Consider the following 18,293-nt stretch of genomic DNA (forward strand, 5'->3'; position numbering starts at 1 on the left):
TTTTTTTTTTTTTTTTTTTAGTTTTCGGCGGACACAACATCTTTGTTGAAAGATCTTTGTTGAAAGATGTGTCCGTTTTCGGCGGACACAACATGTTTGTTTGTATGTGGTGCTGAGGATCGAACCCGGGCCGCACACATACCAGGCGAGCGCGCTACCGCTTGAGCCACATCCCCAGCCCCCATTCTACTTCTTAATTAACTTTCATTTACCTATTTTCAACAATTATGAACATATCAATATTTTTTTATTATACACCTGTCCACTTAATCCCCATTCCATTCTTCCTTCCTAGCCACCTCGTGCCTGCTAAGCAGTGCACTGAGCACATTCCCCAGGCCTCATCTTGTATTTTCAAGCAAATTCCAAATATCATATAATTTCATCTGTTTGTTATATATGTATATACATGATTTATACATATACTTTTTTTTTTTGTACCAGGGATTGAAACTGGGGGCTTTTCTTTTTAAAAAACATACAGAAGGGGTATTCGTTATCTGTTGTTATGTGGCAAAATTTAGCAGCATAAAATAATATACATGATATCATAGCTTCTGTGGATTCAGAACCTGGGCATGGTTAACTGTGTCCTCTGCTTCAGAGTCTCACACAAGACTGCAGTCAAAGTTTCAGCCAGGATTAGTCTTCTCAGGGTATGACTGGGGAAGGACAGGTACCTGTGGTACCACAAATAAAAAAGAAAGAAAATTACTAAAGTAAAGTCAAGTCACTTCTAAGATCAGGATACAAAAAAAATATTTCTTTCTTACTAATGTGGGCTTGTGCACACTCATATACTTGCTCTCAGTCTCCCTCTTTTGCTCTTTTTATCTCTTCCTTGCTTTGATGAAGCCATTTGCTATGCTAGAGAATTCTCACGCCAAGCAACTGATTGATGGTGGCCTTGGTCTACCAACCAGCAAGGAACTGAAACCTCAGTTCAACTGCTAGAGAAGACTGACTGAATCCTGTTAAAAATCACTGAGTGAACTTGGAAGCAGGTCCTATCCTTCCCCAGTCAATACCCTAAGAAGACTGCAATCCTGGCTGACATTATAAAAAGGAAAGATGACAAAGTTGGAGAGAACCTAAAGATAAAAAGATTCTTTAAAAGCATATCAACCAATCATAATGTAAAGATCTTAAATGAATACTGATTCAAATAAATGACAAAAAAAATTATTACATTAATGAGACAACTGAAATTTGAAAAATGAAATGTTTAATGATATTTATAAATTCTGACCAATTTTTGATGTGACCTTAAAATTATGGCGTTTTTTAATTTTAAAAAGTATATGTGGAGGAGGCTGGGTTATGGTTCAATGGTAGAGCGCTTGCCTAGGATGGGCGAGGACCTAGGCTCGATCCTCAATACCACATTTAAAAAAAAAAAGTATGTGTGCAGCCTGGCAAGGTGGCTCACACCTATAATCCCAACGTCTCTAGAGGCTGAGTCAGGAGGATCACAAGTTCAAAGCCAGTCACTTATCGAGGTGCCAAGCAACTCAGTGAGACCCTGTCTCTAAATAAAATATAAAAAGGGCTGTGTATTTCATACTGTGTCAAGCCTTTAAAATATATATATATTCGTAGTTGTACACATTATTTATTTTTATGTGGTGCTGAGGATCGAACGCAAGGCCTTGCACATGCGAGGCGAGTGCTCTACCTCTGAGCCATAACACCAGCCCCTATGTCAAGCCTTTGGAGACACAAAAGTAGTAGAGAAGAATAAGAAGAAAGATTTTCATTGTTGTGTGGTATGGATAATAAGTGCAATAAATGAAAAATTAGCACTAAGTTAATTCAATAAGTACTTTTTGAATACTTTGTATGTATAAAAATAAGTAAGTGCTGTGGAGAATATAAAACTCAGTGGAACAGCCTCTTATTTTTGCTCTTAAGAGAGTACCATCAAATTAAAACCATGATGCAAGGTAGACCGTGGAAATTACTCAAGTAGAGAGACATTGACAAAATGTTAGACATTGACAAATGTTAGTACCAAAAGTGTAGTTAGAGTTATCAAGTCTAGTGGTCTTTGGTCGGGGGACATGGAACCATATGGTCAGAGCTAAGTCCAAGTAAACTTGCTAAAATAAGGAAATCAAGTAAAATTGGGAAGATAATTAGGGAGAGGAGGGTTTTGCCGCAGTCTGGCTGGGCACAAATCACGAGCCACTGAAGCAGGAACAAACTTTATTTCTGAACCCCACCAGCACACTCCACACACGCCTCCCGGGAATTCTCCCGAACCACGCAGCTCCTCTAGGAACCAACAACCGGAAATTCCTCTTCCGGAAATCCCTCCTCTTGCACTTCCCCAACCAATGGGAACTCTCCGGGAATCCCCACAAGAACTCCAAAGTAGCAGGCTGAGGGGGACAGTAAAGGTCTAATATACAACTGAATCAATCCAGCATCATCTTAATGGCTTGCCTCTGAACCAATACTATTGGCAAAATGCCATGCGTCATCCCGACTGGGCTGTGGCCCTCAACAGGATTTGAGTTGGAAACAGGCAGCCTTGGCTTACAGAATATTCCAGAACTGATGGCTTTCTAAGTGAAACTTAACACCCAAACTGGCCAAAGGTAGACTAGATCTGTTTTGTGTATTTATAATATAACAATAACCATGTTTTATAGTGTACAAAGTACTTATTTCATTTGATTCTTATGGGATATATTTTCATATCTGTTTTACAAATGAGGAAACTTTAATTCAGAGAATTTAATATTCCTACAAGGGTCACAGAACTAGTAAATTAGAGAGATAAGACTAGAATTTAGGATTCAGCTACCTACATTACTACATAGTATGTGTGTGAATAAAAAGCTGTTTTGTTTTTAATGCTGAAGATGATCAACTTGAAAAACAATCAAATTATTTCTAGTGGAAATGTGCAAGTTAGTTTCTCAGGATTTCTATTTCCAAAGACTTCCAGATACACCTAAACAAAGGGAAACAAACTAAATAAAAATATGTAAGGTTTAATTAGAATGGTGATGAAAAGAAGACTGAATTTATGTAGACCTTATGTGTTTGGGCGCTTAATGTATATTTTTAGACAATCCTTAAAACAGTCCCATGAAGTTGGATATAATCTGTATATATAGTTGATGAAACAGGTTGTAAAGTTTAATCATCAAAACTGCCATGTGACTGAATTAAAGTTGGGACCCAGAGCCTTTTAATTTCAAAACTGTGTTTGCTATTTCTATTATACTATGTTGCTAGGCAGGGTAGGAGAGAAAGTGAAGTGGAGACAAAGTGACATTCTTTAGAGGCTATAGAATGGAAAGACAATTTTGGCGGTAGAAATAACAATGACTCCACAAAATGTCTTCAAATTAAAATGAGAAACAGCAGAAAACCTTTCTACTCAGACTCTCTATTATGTACACCCCACAGTTCTATTCTTATACCTAGGTAAAATATATGGAAACCATATTTATCCTTCATTGGAATAAGGGAGATAATACACACACACACAGAAATATATATAAATAAAACTTATAGTTTGATCCTGTGGGCACTTTGGCATCAGTCCAAGCAAAATCACACATTCCATGTTGAATGTGAGGGTAAAAAAGATTTGAAAGCTTTAGATGACCTGTACCTACTAAGTTTTGCAGCTTGTATCTGTGATATGCTAGGGTGATGCCCCATTAAACAAAAACAAATGAAAAACCCTTTCCTCAACTCTGTCTTCTCTTCGTCACCTTCACTTTCCAGGCAAACTGTTCTAAAAAGCTATCTGTATTCACTGCCTCATTCCACTCCAGTCTGCCTCTCCACTCATATCATTTCAATATAACACTTCTTACTAAGGTCATTAATGTCTTCCACCAAGCTGAATTCAACAGACATCTCTACTCTAATTTCCTCACTGTTGACTGCTCATTCCTTCAAGAAGTACTCTTCTCTTGACTTCAGTGACATAACATTTGCTGTCCTATTTTTCCTCCTACTTTTCTCTTGTTTTGCGGACTCATCCTCATTTCTAAACTATTAAATCGTTACTCTCCCAGGCCCTCCTCTCTTCTCTTAGTAGACCTTCTCCCTGGGTGATCTCAGTCTATGTCACTGGGTTTAGTAACATCACCTCTGTGGATATGACTCTTAATTTATGTCTCCACATCTGCTGCCCAGATCACTCTTCTGGGCTATAGACCTTCTGTTTATTGTCAGTCAGGCACTCTTCTTGGTTCTGGGTATATAGTGATGAGCTAGTGGTTACAAGGGAAGAGACAAGCAATAAACAAACAAGATATCAATTAAGGTTGATGGTAAAGTGAGACTAAATCATGGTGATATATTAGAGACTGAGAGCTACTTTAGGTTGGCTGGTCAAGGCTTTACTGAGGTGGTAAAGTTTATGCTGACCTTTGAATGACTAAAAGGGGCCAGCTTGTAAAAAGGGAAGGGGGAATAGCTAGTGCAAAGGCGCTAGACAAGAATAAACACTGAATGTGCATGAAACAGGAAGTGAGGAAAAGAGCTGGTAGGAAACGAGGTCAGAGAGTAGGTAGGGAGCCAGAATCTTATAGGGCCTCATAGGCTATGGAGAAGCTTTGGATTAATCTAAGTGAAATGGAAAGCCATTGAAGCATTTGAAGTTGTTGCAGCAACTGTCAGCTTGCTACACTATGGTCTAAATGTTTACTCTTTACTTTCTGTAGTTCTAAAGATAATGGTTTGTGAGCCAGTACTGATTTGTGGATTTCATTCTGAGTAGCATTCTTCTAGAGCATGTTTGCATGCTGATGCGCATAAGACTAGAGAAAAATGATGATGATGTTTGTTGTTGTTGTGAGGAATTGGATTCGTAATAAATATGAAAAGTTGTATTTTGTATACTAACAAAAACTGTTTATTTTAACTATAGGGAAAGCAGAATTGTTATCATGTTAGATTTGGAGGTAGGAAAACAAGGGTCCGAATGTTGCTTCTTGATGATGAGTGTTATCAGCTGATGGGTGCTGGAGGTTTACTGAGAGAAGAAAATGTGTGAGAGTTATTTTGGGTTGTGAGAAGGTTGAACCTATTAGGAAAAATGTAGCAGGATTGCTGGCAGCATCAAGATGTGCGTTTGAAGTTTGTAGTGATAAATTTAAATTTAAAATGATACCAGTTGAGCTGGATATGACTGTGCACACCTATAATCCCAGCAGCTTGGGAGGCAGGAGGATTGAGAGTTCAAAGCCAGCCTCAGCAATTTAGCAAGGCGCTAAGCAACTTAGGAGAGACCCTGTCTCAAAATAAAAAAGGACTGGGGATGTGGCTCAGTGATTAAGTACCATGCCGCCCCCGCCCCCTGCCCAAAAAAAAGATACTATTTGATCATACTAGTGGTTGGCTTCTCAATGGCACTTAGCTGCTTTGGTGTGTGCTTGGAGAGTTTCTTAGTTTGGTTCACCCAGGATTAAAGTTTTTTTTAAAATTTTTTTTAGGTGTTGACGGACCTTTATTTTATTCATTTATTTATATGTGGTGCTGAGAACTGAACCCAGTGCTTCACACATGTGAGGCAAGCACTCTACCACTGAGCCCCACAACCCCAGCCCCAAAAGTTTTGAATATGAAAAAGGCGAAGAGGGCAAGTTGATTAAAGGTGTTTTCAAAGGACTGATTGACATAAAGGATGAACATGAAGTGGAACACCTAATCCAGTTAATTAATTCTATCTTCATTTTATGAATAGAAGTACTAGTGCCATGGAGTTATTATAAGGATTAATTTTGTTCATATAAAGTGCTTAGAATGAATGGTGCCTAGAACATGGTAAGAGAGGGTATGTGCCCATTATTGTTGGCTTTTATTGCCGTTATCTCTTTTGGACTACAGAACCTGTCTCCTAACTGATCTTTGCATTATTCTTCCTTCCATCTGTTTTCCATACTGAAGCCAAAGTGATCTTTTTGGAATGTGTTTGTTTCGCTTCTATTTAATACTAAAAGTTACTTATTCTAACTTTTTGGATAAAGATATAAATCCAGAATTTGGCCTCCAAGGGTCTCTGCATGGTGTGGCTTTCTCTGTACCTCTTTAGCTTCCTCTTACTTGTACTTCTGTTTGTTCTCAGTTCTTTTCTCAGCTAAAAGTCATAGATCGACTTTTAGCTCTTCAATTTCACCATGCTCTCTTGTCACGGAACGTTCTCACTAGAGGGAGCCTTCCTAGACCTCCCTGAGTGAGTCCATTTCTATTAAATTGTATTTTATAAAATTTATATTAAATGATAAGATTCTTTTTTTTTTTTTTTCCTGTTGCTGTATACTATAAATGCCATGGATACAGAGTCTGTTTCAACTCACTGTTTTATCCCTAGGCTAACTTCAGAGTTTGATGTACCATGGGCTTTCCTAAGGGTAAGATTTGATAGAGAACTACCTAGAGAGGTGGTATAATGGAGAGGAGAAAGCAAAATTTATAGCAGAAATAACCTGGGTGAGAATCCGCTTTACCACTTATCTGCTATATGACTTTGAGCCATGTTTTTTCTTCTTTATACAATAAATATGATGGTCTTTATCCGATTAGGGTTACCTTGAAGATTAGTAGGTAATGAAGGCCCTTTTGGTTTCTTTCTCCTTAGGGTGATTATTGTGACTTGCTGTTTAACTACTTTTGCCATACCTGTTATAATCTTTATGGCCACTTGACAATCCTAATCATAGACTCCTTGAGGTTAAAGGGATCCTGCATGTTCCTTTGATTTCCGTCATCTTTCTTAAAGCAGGTGAATAATTAACAATTTTAGACATGTGGTTCTGTTGCTAAACCTCACAAACACAGGCTAATTGCAAGGAAGCCTAGTCTCAATTATGGACTACTTGTTAGGAGAAGGAAACAGCAGAGACAGGTGGTGATTCTTTTAAAGCCAGTTTTCAAATATACACATTAATCTCAAGTTAGTCTTACCAATTGTTAATTAATAAATGCTCTCAAAGTGCATGAAAGTTCTTAAGTTTTTTCATTCTAATTCCAATCTTTCTTTTCTCTTGTAAATTTTCTTTGGTAAGTGAAAAGAACGTGATACGCAGCAGTGAGATTTTTGGATTCTAGTCTGGTCTCTGTTATTAGTTTTAAAAAAGGGTCACAAGTCACTTAAACCTGTTCACTTATGCATCATATGAGAGATAAGATTATCTGCCTTCTCATCTCAAGGGTTACATAGATTGAAAAGTTATCCTGGGAGAATTAGAAGCACTTTCAGATGCAAGACATTATTTTAGCAGCCCTCCATCACAGAGACAGGTTTTGAAGTCTCTGTTACTGATGTATTTAATAATTAATGATGACTTTAAAAAATTCTTTAGAAATTTTGAATAATTATGTAATATTGAGGTAGTATAATAAATCATGTGAATTTACATGTCTGCTTCTGCCTTTTGGGATTTATTATTCATAGTTTCTTCAAGGACAGATGGAGATAACATGAATAGGGATGTTAAACGTGGTGCCATTGGAAAGGACAGTAATATATCATTGTTAAATATCATTTAGTCTGACCTTTTAGTTTTATACATGAAACTGTGACCCAGAGAATATAAAAGACATTTCCAGCAATATTAGTGGTAAAACTAGGGCTGCCATCTTGGTGCTTCACTCTTTGCACAAGGTATTTATACTTAGAGAGCATATTGTCTTGTTCTGTTTTGCACTTGAGTCAGAAACAATCACTCTTAATTCTCTTCTTTCCTTATATGGGGAGATGGGGTGTGGAAGAGGGGATGAGAAAAGGGCTGGCCTTATCAAAACTGATGTGTCTTCTTAGCTTATGTTTCTTCTGTTTGTACTTCGACCGTCCTAAGGTCAAACATAAGTGACCTGAACATGTGAAGTCAGTATTGGTGTTCAGGTTATCTGCTTCTACCAACCTCGGTGGCACTGAATTGACTCTTGCCAAGCTGCTGGCACTGTGCAGCTCAGATCTACTGATTACTCCTACCTGGACCTGCTATCAGTCTGTTTGCCAGATTAGTGGTTCTCTTAAAAAACATACTTATTACTAATCTCAAGTTAGTCTTACCAGTTGTTTATTTTTAAATGCTCTCAAAATGCATGAAAGTTCTTAAGTTTTTTCATTCTAATTCCAATCTTTCTTTTCTCTGGTAAATTTTCTTTGGTAAGTGAAAAGAATGTGATACACAGCAGTGAGATTGTTGGATTCTAGTCTAATTGTTGGATTAGTTTTTAAAAAGGGTCGCAAGTCACTTAAACCTGTTCACTTATTCATCATATGAGAGGTAAGATTATCTGCACAATACCTCTATATCTATCTATCAATCTATCTATTTATTTATCTATCTATTTATTTATTTTTATGTGGTGCTGTGTATTGAACCCAGTGCCTCATGTATGCTAGGCAAGCCTTATACCACCAAGCCACAACCACAGCCCCTAGATTAGCTTTTTGGTGAAGAGACTGCACAGGGAAGAAAAACCATTAAAGTCCCTCTTGGCATTTTCCCCTGAACAATCTTGAGTGTTGTCTCATCCATTATGGGAGGAAAGCAGTGATTCTTCTTGCTCCCTAACATACAGTGGGACATTAGATTTGCTTCTTGAGACTTTGGGTATTATGGTTATCTTTGGTTTTAATTTTTATCCTGTGCTCTCATTTTCCACCTTCAAAATTATTCTACTTATATCTGCAAGACCCTTGGAAGTTTAATAGTAGATGAGGGTGGACTGGTCTAACAAAATTGCCACTAAATAGCTTTTCTAATTCTGTGATCTTAAGTTATTCTGTTTCTCCCTGGTATCAAGTTTTCTGATAACATAAAGTTATCACTTTGTACTCTCTGGTGAACAGTTCTAAGAGTGGTTTTTCTAGAGACTGCAGATGGCCCGGAGTTATTTCAGTTTGTATAATTTCTGTTCTTCAAGCTTCACCGACTCTTACCTTTGTCATCTTCATTCTGTTCTAAGCCCATTCATTGAATTTCTCTTCTAAAAGTTTCCATTTTAAAAAACTTTTGATTTCTCTGCTACTTACTGTTGTTTTTCCCTTCATTTTGAGCATGTTTTCTTTTACTTCATTGAACTCAGTTATAATAGCTATGCCTTAACTATTCTTGTCTTATCATCTCAACATGTCATCATTTTGAAATTGCCCTCTGGTGATTATCCATGGCCAACAAGCTTAATTTTTCTAGTTATTCATGTAATTTGATATTGTGTTCTGTATATTATGAATGTTATGTGTGGGAACTCAGGTTTCTGTTGATATTTTTATTTGAGCAGGCAGCAGACTGTAAGCTGTATTACCTGTAATAGCTGGCAGTCCAAATCTCAGTCCAGTTTTTGTTGTTGTTGTTGTTATTGTAGTGCTGGCAATTGAACCCACTGAACTATATCCCTGGCCCTTTCATTTTTTGAGGTAGGGTCTTACCAAATTGCCCAGGCCGGCCTTGAATGTTTTATCTTCCTCAGCCGAGGAAGTAGCTGGGATTATAGGCTTGTACTATTTATTGCACCTGGCTTCAATCCAATTCTTTTGTTTTTAACCGAGATCTTTGAATTCTGCTCTTTGTATGCATGGTTCAGGGGTCAGACAGTCTTAGGTAGAATTTGCACACAGAACCTGAGACTCTTCTTCTCTGGTTCTTGTCTTTCCTACTTCCCATTATCTGTGGCTGTTCTGGGCTCTGTCTTCTGGTACTTCAAGACTGAAAGCCTAGGATTTGGTTTTTATTTGAATTTTAGCTGGATACTCTCAAACCAGAGCTCCAAAAAATGAGGAATTATTCATGCCAGTCCCTTCATCCAATTTTCAGCTTCTTTCTAAAATTTGCCAGCTTTCGTTCATTTTTGTATTTTATCTAGTTTGTAGTAGTTGTGTCTTGGAGGGTCACACTGGAAACAGAGTTCTCCATAGCACTTACACATTACTGAAGCATTTTGGGAACAAAAGAACTCAACCATGTTCCCATTAACTTGCTTTATAACCTTGGTCAAATCTTCTCTCTGAGACTTACTTGCTCCTCAGGAAAATGAGGCAGTTGAATGGATTCTTTGTGATTGTAAGGGTTCTTTAATCTTGATTTTTGGACAGATCAATCAACCACCACCACCACCACCACTACCATGACCAGAAGTTACAGTAAGCACCAGAAGAGATGCCTGAGGGAAGTGATGAGGTGGATCTCTAGAGTGGAAAGCTCTGTGAAGGGGCAGCACTACAGAATTGGATATTTACAATCATCCTGTGGTTGTGATGACAGAGGCCAGTACATGGAGGATGCTAGAAGTAGATGACATGCATAAGGAAGAAATCGCTTGCTGCTTGCTTCTATTCCTCAGAAATGAGGAGAGAATGTAGACAGTTGAAAAAAAATAAGGATCATTTGGAGTTCCTGTTTGCTTGACTTTGGGCAGTGCATTTCATCCTTTTTTTTAATATTTATTTTTTAGTTGTAGTTGGACACAATACCTTTATTTTATTTATGTGGTGCTGAGGATTGAACCCAGGGCCTTGCATGTGCTAGGCAAGTGCTCTATCCCTGAGCCACAACCCCAGTCCTTCATCCTGTTTTAAAGAGAAAGGCTCCTGGGCTTTAGAAATGTGTCAGTAAATTTGGCAATGGGTGGTGGGTGCTGAGGCAGTAGTTTTCAGTGGAGTCTTACTGTCACCTTTGGGCTATTGAGATGTCAGTGGAGATAGGTCAGATTTTTTTTTTTTTAAAGGAAAAAGAATGCACAAAATTTACTTCATGTACTATATGCCTAAGGCATGGGAGTATTAGTGTTCTGGGGCCAGGTTTATGGCACCATTTCTTAAGAGTTCAGATTTTTTATGTAGGAGAGGTTGTAGGCCATGAAGAGGAAGGTGTGTGTGTGTGTGTGTGTGTGTGTGTGTGTAAAGTGGGTGGGGATGTGGTAGAGATGGATGGTGATAGGGGCAGGACAGAAGGCCTGTGAGGTTTATCCTGAAGCTGTTTGAATGGCAATCACAATGTTTTTAAAGGGGGGCACAGGAAGCTGAAGGTTTCCGCACACCCACCCAAGCCATCTTTTGGGTGCTGCCTTCCACATATATTTTTATACTTCTTTTATAGCTGTTTTTATTGTGTATCAATAATTATTATGGCTTCAGGCTTATTGGCTTGAGGGCTCCTTTTGCTCTCATCTTTTAAACCATTTGAAAACAAAACAAAACATTTCTCCATGTTAATTCTATCCTTTTGCCTGGTATGGTTTTGTACATATGTAATCTCAGCAATTTGGGAGGCTGAGGCAGAAGGATTGTAAGGTCAAGACCAGTCTTAGCAACTTAGCGAGGCCCTAAGCAATTTAGCAAGACTCTGCCTCCAAAAAAAAATAAATAAATAAATAAAAAGGGCTGGAGATGTTGCTCAATGGTAAAACACTTTGGGTTCAGTCCCCAGTACCAAAATAAACAAACAAACAAATAAATAAATAAATACTATCTTTTTAGCCCTTTTTAAATTTTTTTTTTTTTAGTTGCAGATGGATACAATACCTTTATTTATTTATTATGTGATGCTGAGGACCAAACCCAGTGCCTCATATGCTGGGCAAGCGCTCTACCACTGAGCTATAGCCCCAGTCCTCCCTTTGCTCTTTAGGAGAAAAGAGGCAGGGATGGAGTCTGGGGTGCGTGTGTGTTTTGAAGGTGTGGAAATCACGGTAGTCTGTAGGTATGTGTAAGGGAGGGATAGGCAATCATGATGAAAGGAAGGGGATATTTGAATGTGAAGCTTTTAGATTACCACTAACTGAGAAGCAACCTTTCCATTCTTTCTCAGGATCACCATAGACAGGAAGATTTGACCCAGATCTCCTATCTCTAGTAACACTTCTCTTAATTCAGCTCTCCTGTAGGTGGCTGCTTGTTATAAAACTGGAGGGTAAGGTTGCAGACATAGAAGCTCTATTTTTAGTTCTAATTGATATCTGGTGGTTCAGGGCTCTTTTGAGGACTGAGAAAAGAGGCAGCAAAATGAGAGTCAGCATGGTGAAGGGGATTTTGTAGTCAGACAGACTTGGGTTTAAATCCTGACTGCCATTTAATTTACTAGGCAAGCTACAAGACCTTGGACAAGTCACTTGACTTCTTGAAATTTAGATTCTTCATGCATATGGTAGGGATAACATCATATTATTGACTTATATAAAAAACATAGTACCTAGGATATAGTGGATACTCTATAGATGTTTATCTTTTCTAACCCATCTTCCAGAACATCTAATTTTTAGTAGAATCCTAGCTTTACCCCTAAGTAATTGTGTGGCTCACCCTTTCCAAGCTTCACTTTTTTTCCTTACAATATGGACATTTAACTATTGATTTCTGAGATGCTTCCCAGCTGTAAGATGTCATATAAATATTTCAACTACTGATGTATATATAGGCCTGTTAATTTAAAGAAAGACAATTTGGCCCTCGAATCATATCATCTGATAGGAAAGGGGAAGTGTTCTGGGGCCAAACTCCTTTTTGTCTCTTGAGGGACATAGCCAACTTCCTTCATGATCAGGATGTAGACTCAGGTCTTGTCTTTTCTGACATTGTCCTACATGTGAAGGCCTTTGGATCAGCTCAGCCTTGATGTGATTCATGCTTTACCTATATCCCTTCCTTTCTTTTTATATTCTATCCAGGACAAGAGCAATTACCATTGAAAGATAGTGACTGTTTCCAAGACAACAAACACTGGGGGAGAGCCAGAAGTATGACAGAAAGCTTAAATTGCCTAAATGGTAAGTATTATGTTGTACAGTGAAATCTGGGTATACCAGTAGAATTGGGTGACTTCTGAATCCTCTATAATTTTTTACTATCATAAGGGGAAGGGAGGAAAATCAATATTTGTTAATGACCTGTTGTGAAACAAACACTAGGCTAAGTACTTCACTTATTTTCTTCTTTAATCAATCGACCAATCTGACGAGGATAAAAATCTTGTGGAAGTTGACAATCTTAAGAAGCAGTCCTAAACTGCCACTTACTGAATATTTACTGAATGCCAGGCACTGCCTCACTTGACATACATCATCTCCCTTAATAATAACTCCAGCCCTGTAAAGTTAAGGTTAGTGCTTTTATCATTACCACAAGGAAATGAGCTTAGAGAGGATAAATAATTTCTCCAAGTTCACACAGGTAGTAAATGATAGGACTAGATTTCATATCCCTACTATTTTCATTAATGTTTTTCTTTTGTTTTTGTGGTACTAGGGATTAAACCTAGAGGCCTCAGGCATGCAAGGCAAGTACTCTACCATTGAGCCAAATTCCCAATCCTCTAATGTTTCTCAATAAGAAAGTTACTTTTCTTATTGAGATAGTAATGGACATAACTTTTAAAAAGCCTCACAAAATTAACAGATTAAAGAAACTTTTGATCAACAACTAGTTTTTTTTTTTTCTATCCCTTTCAGGATTTCATGTGCCAGTACTTTATTGGCTGGTGTCCATGAGAGCAGTGGAGAACACCAGTGAAATAGGAGTGAGCGAAGTGAGACCTTTGATCAGTGAGTAGCCGAGCAATAGTGGTCTTGGTTGCCACTGGTAGCTAGATGATAGAGGAGAGTTTTCTGGGGACGTAAAGCAATAGGGAAACACATACTAAGTCTGGGACATGGGTACTAGTCACAGGAGTGAATGGACATAAGAAAGAAATCTCAATAAGACCTCTCACTTTCATGTCAACCAACTCCTTGCAGGAAATAGGCACAGTTTATTGTGGGAGTAGGAAACTTAAAGGCAAACTCTTGCCCTTCTAAGTAGTTCAGGATTCTTGTTCTGTTCTTTTCCCTGAAACATTCTTCCTACTTCAGGTTATGAAATTAATTTCTGGTTGAGTGAATGGAAGCAAGTCTTTATCTCTCTTTTTGGAGCACCAGTGCTTTCTAATATATGTATTTGGTGAAATTTGGGGGAAAAAGAATCATTTTTATCAACAAAACTTATACATACTAATTTATTCATAGAATTTTTTTCTATACTGAGACTTATGTTCTGATTATAGAAATTGACCACTTACTACATGCCTAACACAATTCTTGGAACCTATTATACGACAATAAGCAAATAGAAAAAGTCCTTGCCATTATACTCTAATGGATAGAAACAGATAAATAAATGACTAGCCAAATATAAATAAAGAGGTAAATAAATGACATCCACCAAGTGATATGTGTTAGAAAGAAAAAAGGGTGAAGTGATAGTGATGGGGATCTTGGAGGGGTTGCTGCTTTTTATAAGGTACCAAGGAAGGTGTCTGATGATGAAATTTTAAGTTAAGATCTGAAAGAAGTGAGAAGTCCAGCCAGGAAAATATCTGGGAGGAAAGCATCCTAGGCAAAGGGACTGACAGGTGTAAAATTTCTAAGGTGTGGGTTGACTTACTGTGTCTTAAAGACTCACAGGGAAGCCAGTGTGACTGGAGAAGAATAGGAAGAGCAATAGGAGATAAGGAAAAGAAGTAACAAGGCCTAGATCATGAACAGCCTGACAGTCAGGGAGACACGTTTGGGGTGCATTTTATTCTAAGTGAAGTGGGACCTACTGGAGAATGTAGAGCAGAGGAGTGATGTCATCTGATGTGCTTTTTCACTTATTCTGTGGTAGAAAATGAGACTATGGAGGGTGAGGAAAGGTCAGCAATGGTAGAAGAAGGGAGACCAGTTAGGAAACTTTTGCAGTAATCAGTAGTCTGGACTAGGGGGTGGTAGTGGTGATTATCCAGAAAGTAATGAATTTTAGACATATTTTGAAGACAGAGTCAAATTTTGATTCTCCCTATAATGATGTTTGATTTATTTGGAGTTAACTGTAGATCATGGGGGCTTGAGAGTGTCATTGGAAACTTGCCAGTGATTCCTGGTAAAATTTTAAAATTGAGCAAAAGATGAGAACACAGTGATCCCTAGAAGGCAGCTTTTGTTTACTAAGTCATGCTAACTAAAAACAATTCTTTTTTTTTTTTTCCTTTAAGGTTTGACATGATTTTATTTAAACTATAAAGTAGTACAATTTTATTATAGAAAGATAGCAGATATAAGCCAAAACAAAACAAAAATCACACTATCTAGAGATGATTACCATATTATATACTTTGAGATATATAGAGAGAGCAAGCTCAGGGCATTTCATTTTTGAAATGTTTCCTAGCCTGCAGGATCAGGAATATGCTATAAAGCTTAAATGCTAAAATCAGGTGTTTAATGTTTTCACATATGATCCCAACATAAAATGTGGACCTGGCTTTGGAGCTGATTGAACAGTTGACATGCAGGTGTTGTAATACCAATTCATGGATAGTTGTTTATCTAGAGAAGCATTTTTAGTGACATTCTAGAGGACTATTCTTGGTAATAGTTTTTTAAAAAATTTGAATGTCAACTTAGATGAAGATAAGACATGCTTATTAGATTTATAAATAAGAATGTTTATAAACTAGACAGTGTAGAAAATATTTTGATAATGGATTGAAACCAAGAAGTTGAAATGTAAAAACAAAATAAACAATAATTTCAGCTAAATCTTATACGGTACTTAATGTGGATCCAGGTACTGGTTTAAGTGCTATATAATATATATATATATATATATATATATATATATATACACATATACATACACATATATATATATACATACACACACATACATACATATACACACACACCATATAACTAATTTATTACACTTACATAATATTTAATTTATATGCTTACATAACCCTATAAGGTAGGTATCAAAGCATAGAGAAATCAAATGACTTACCCAAGGTCATATAGCTAGTAAGTTAATAAAAATCAGGTTTTGAATTTAGGCTTTCAGTGGCTCCAGAGTTGTCTATATAATAATCTTTAATCATTGTACCATACTGCCTGCAAAAGTAAAGTTATAAGAAGTAAGTTATTTAGGTATTTTATTTTATTTTATTTTTTTTCCTCCCCATCCCCCTCCCAAACACAAATACATGAACAGTGTAGTTTCAGACAGAGCAGTCACGATATTTAGGTATTTTAAATTTAACTAGATCTAATAGTTTGAGGAGAAAAGCAGTATGAACGTACAAAACTGGTAGTGTGGCTGCCAGATTAGCGCTTGCAGTCTTGGGCTTCATTATTAGAACTGGATAGACCAGGTCATCTTTCAGATCCACCTCCAATCCTTTTACCTCATTGCTACTGCCCTGGTTCAGGCCCATATCCTATCTCTTGCCTAGACTGTTATAATTACTTCTAGTTTTTCCTAGCCAATGGTCTTTCAGAATGCAGTTCTGATTGTGTTACTTCATATTTAAATTCCTGTTGCCGCAGTCTGGCTGGGCACAATTCAGGAGCCACTTATCAAGCAGGAACGAACTTTATTTTTAGAACGCACATGCTGCACCTCACAGCTCTTCAGGAATTCCCTCAGAGCCCAACTGCCACCACTGTCTCCTCTGGCGAGCCTCTCAACCCCCACTCCTCCTGCTCTTGAGGCCGATTGGCTGGGTTGCATGGGCGGAGCCAAAAGAGTCCCCCAATGAGCAGCTCCGGTCTGAAAGGGCGGGGAAACAGCCCAGTGAGCATCACCGCAGAGGAGCCAATCAGCTGGAAGTTTGCTGGGGCCGCTTCTGCTGTGGCTCTCAACATCTCCCCTCTCTGTTTAATTAAACAACAAGCATGTGGCTTAGGGACCGTGCCTGCCTTAGGTTGTCCAATACTACATATGGTCTTTACCCATCATCGGATGAGCTGACCTCAAGGCGTCAGCCTCCTGTCTTAGGTTGGTACCATTGCAATGGATTTTACCTGTCATTGACTACTGGTCCAGCATACAGCCACACCTGTGGATAGCCTTTGTACCAGTGGGGGGGGGGTGAGGTTCTTTGCCTCACCTCTATTGGCCCCCAAATTTTAGCTGAACGACCATCACAAGCAGAAGGGAGGAGGATACATCAAGCCAATTGATGGCTCCTTTTGGAAAAATTGTACCACCGATGACACCATCAGCAAAAATACCCCGGCACTACCACAAGTCACTGCACCATCAGATAGTTCACAATGCATACAAGTGATACATAGTCGAGGCAAGTTCTGCAAGCAGTTCAGTGATAGCTATTGCAGAAGCTGTAGTTTGGTTTTATCTTTGTCTTTACTGGTACTGGGATGAAGATAGGAATTCTGGCAATAATGGCTAAAGAAAAAATTATGTAACATTCCAGCAGGCACTAAAAGAAAACAATTTTCTGAGCAATTTACATTATACTGAACAGAATTATTAAATATAATGAAAAGGAAAGGTGAAAGTAAACAAACAGATCTGTTAACCTCCTTTTTTGTTCACATATTAAAACAATCCTCAACACCTGTTTACCCAATTTAAATTAAACCATTTAAATGAAGAAAAAATTATTTGGATCCATTTTTTTCATGAGTGCTCGTCATATATGATATATGGACATACGCGCATACAAACATACAACACAAAACACAAGTGTGCACACATAATATAATACATACAACACATAACATAATAGTAAAGGCCTTGTAACTTTTTACAGGTGAAATCTCCATTGCAGTGTTTAAAAACTCCATAGTCAAAAAAAATAGAACTGATCAGCAAAACATTAACCTAGGTCTGTATGAGCTCAAAAAACAAAATAGAACTTCATGATGTGGGAAAGGGCAATAATAAAATAGATACTGAAAAAAGCATCCTGGTTTCATTAGCCTCCAGGTGTGGGAGAACCATTTTCGCAGATGTAAGGATAGCCAAACTGGAGTTCTGGATATCAGCTGTTATGGTTTTGAGCCAAATCATCTTCTTTTTGGTCTGTAGAAATTGCTTTAGTTAGTCTCTGTGGAATCCAGATCGGCTGCTGTTCTCCCTGTGGAAACACACAAACAAACCTCCGACTCCAGACAATCACTGGGTCAGGACCTTTCCAATGTCCTGTTAGAATATCCTCCCAAAGTACCTTGGGCTTATGTACATTTTTTTGGACACATATGCCTTTTCGCAGCACTAAGCCCTGATGAATCCAAATTTTAAAAGTTTAGAGTAAAAAGGGTTATTTTAAGTTTATCTTTGGGGAATATATACCCCTTCCCAATTCCCTCTTTTTGCTTTAATTAAGTACATTTTAATAGTTTGATGAGCTCTTTCAACTATGCCTTGTCCCTGTGGATTGTATGGGATTCCTGTTATGTGAGTAATACCAAATGATGAGCAAAATTGTTTAAAAGAGGTAGAAGTATAACCAGGGGCATTATCTGTTTTTAACTGTTTTGGAACGCCCACAGTGGCAAAA

At 37.9% G+C, this 18,293-nt stretch overlaps 1 protein-coding gene across 1 annotated transcript in view; it reads left to right on the plus strand.

Annotated features, from left to right (window-relative positions):
• Htr1d (5-hydroxytryptamine receptor 1D) overlaps positions 1–18,293 on the plus strand; it is a 104,833-nt gene that overhangs the window by 69,007 nt on the left and 17,533 nt on the right. The window contains exons 2-3 of the mRNA XM_048816101.1: positions 12,643–12,741; positions 13,423–13,515. The gene's annotated coding sequence lies outside the window, so the exon portion shown is untranslated. The remainder of the gene's footprint in view (positions 1–12,642; positions 12,742–13,422; positions 13,516–18,293) is intronic.

Source organism: Marmota marmota, unplaced genomic scaffold (genome assembly GCF_001458135.2).
Source record: "Marmota marmota marmota unplaced genomic scaffold, marMar, whole genome shotgun sequence".
Lineage (NCBI taxonomy): Eukaryota > Metazoa > Chordata > Mammalia > Rodentia > Sciuridae > Marmota > Marmota marmota.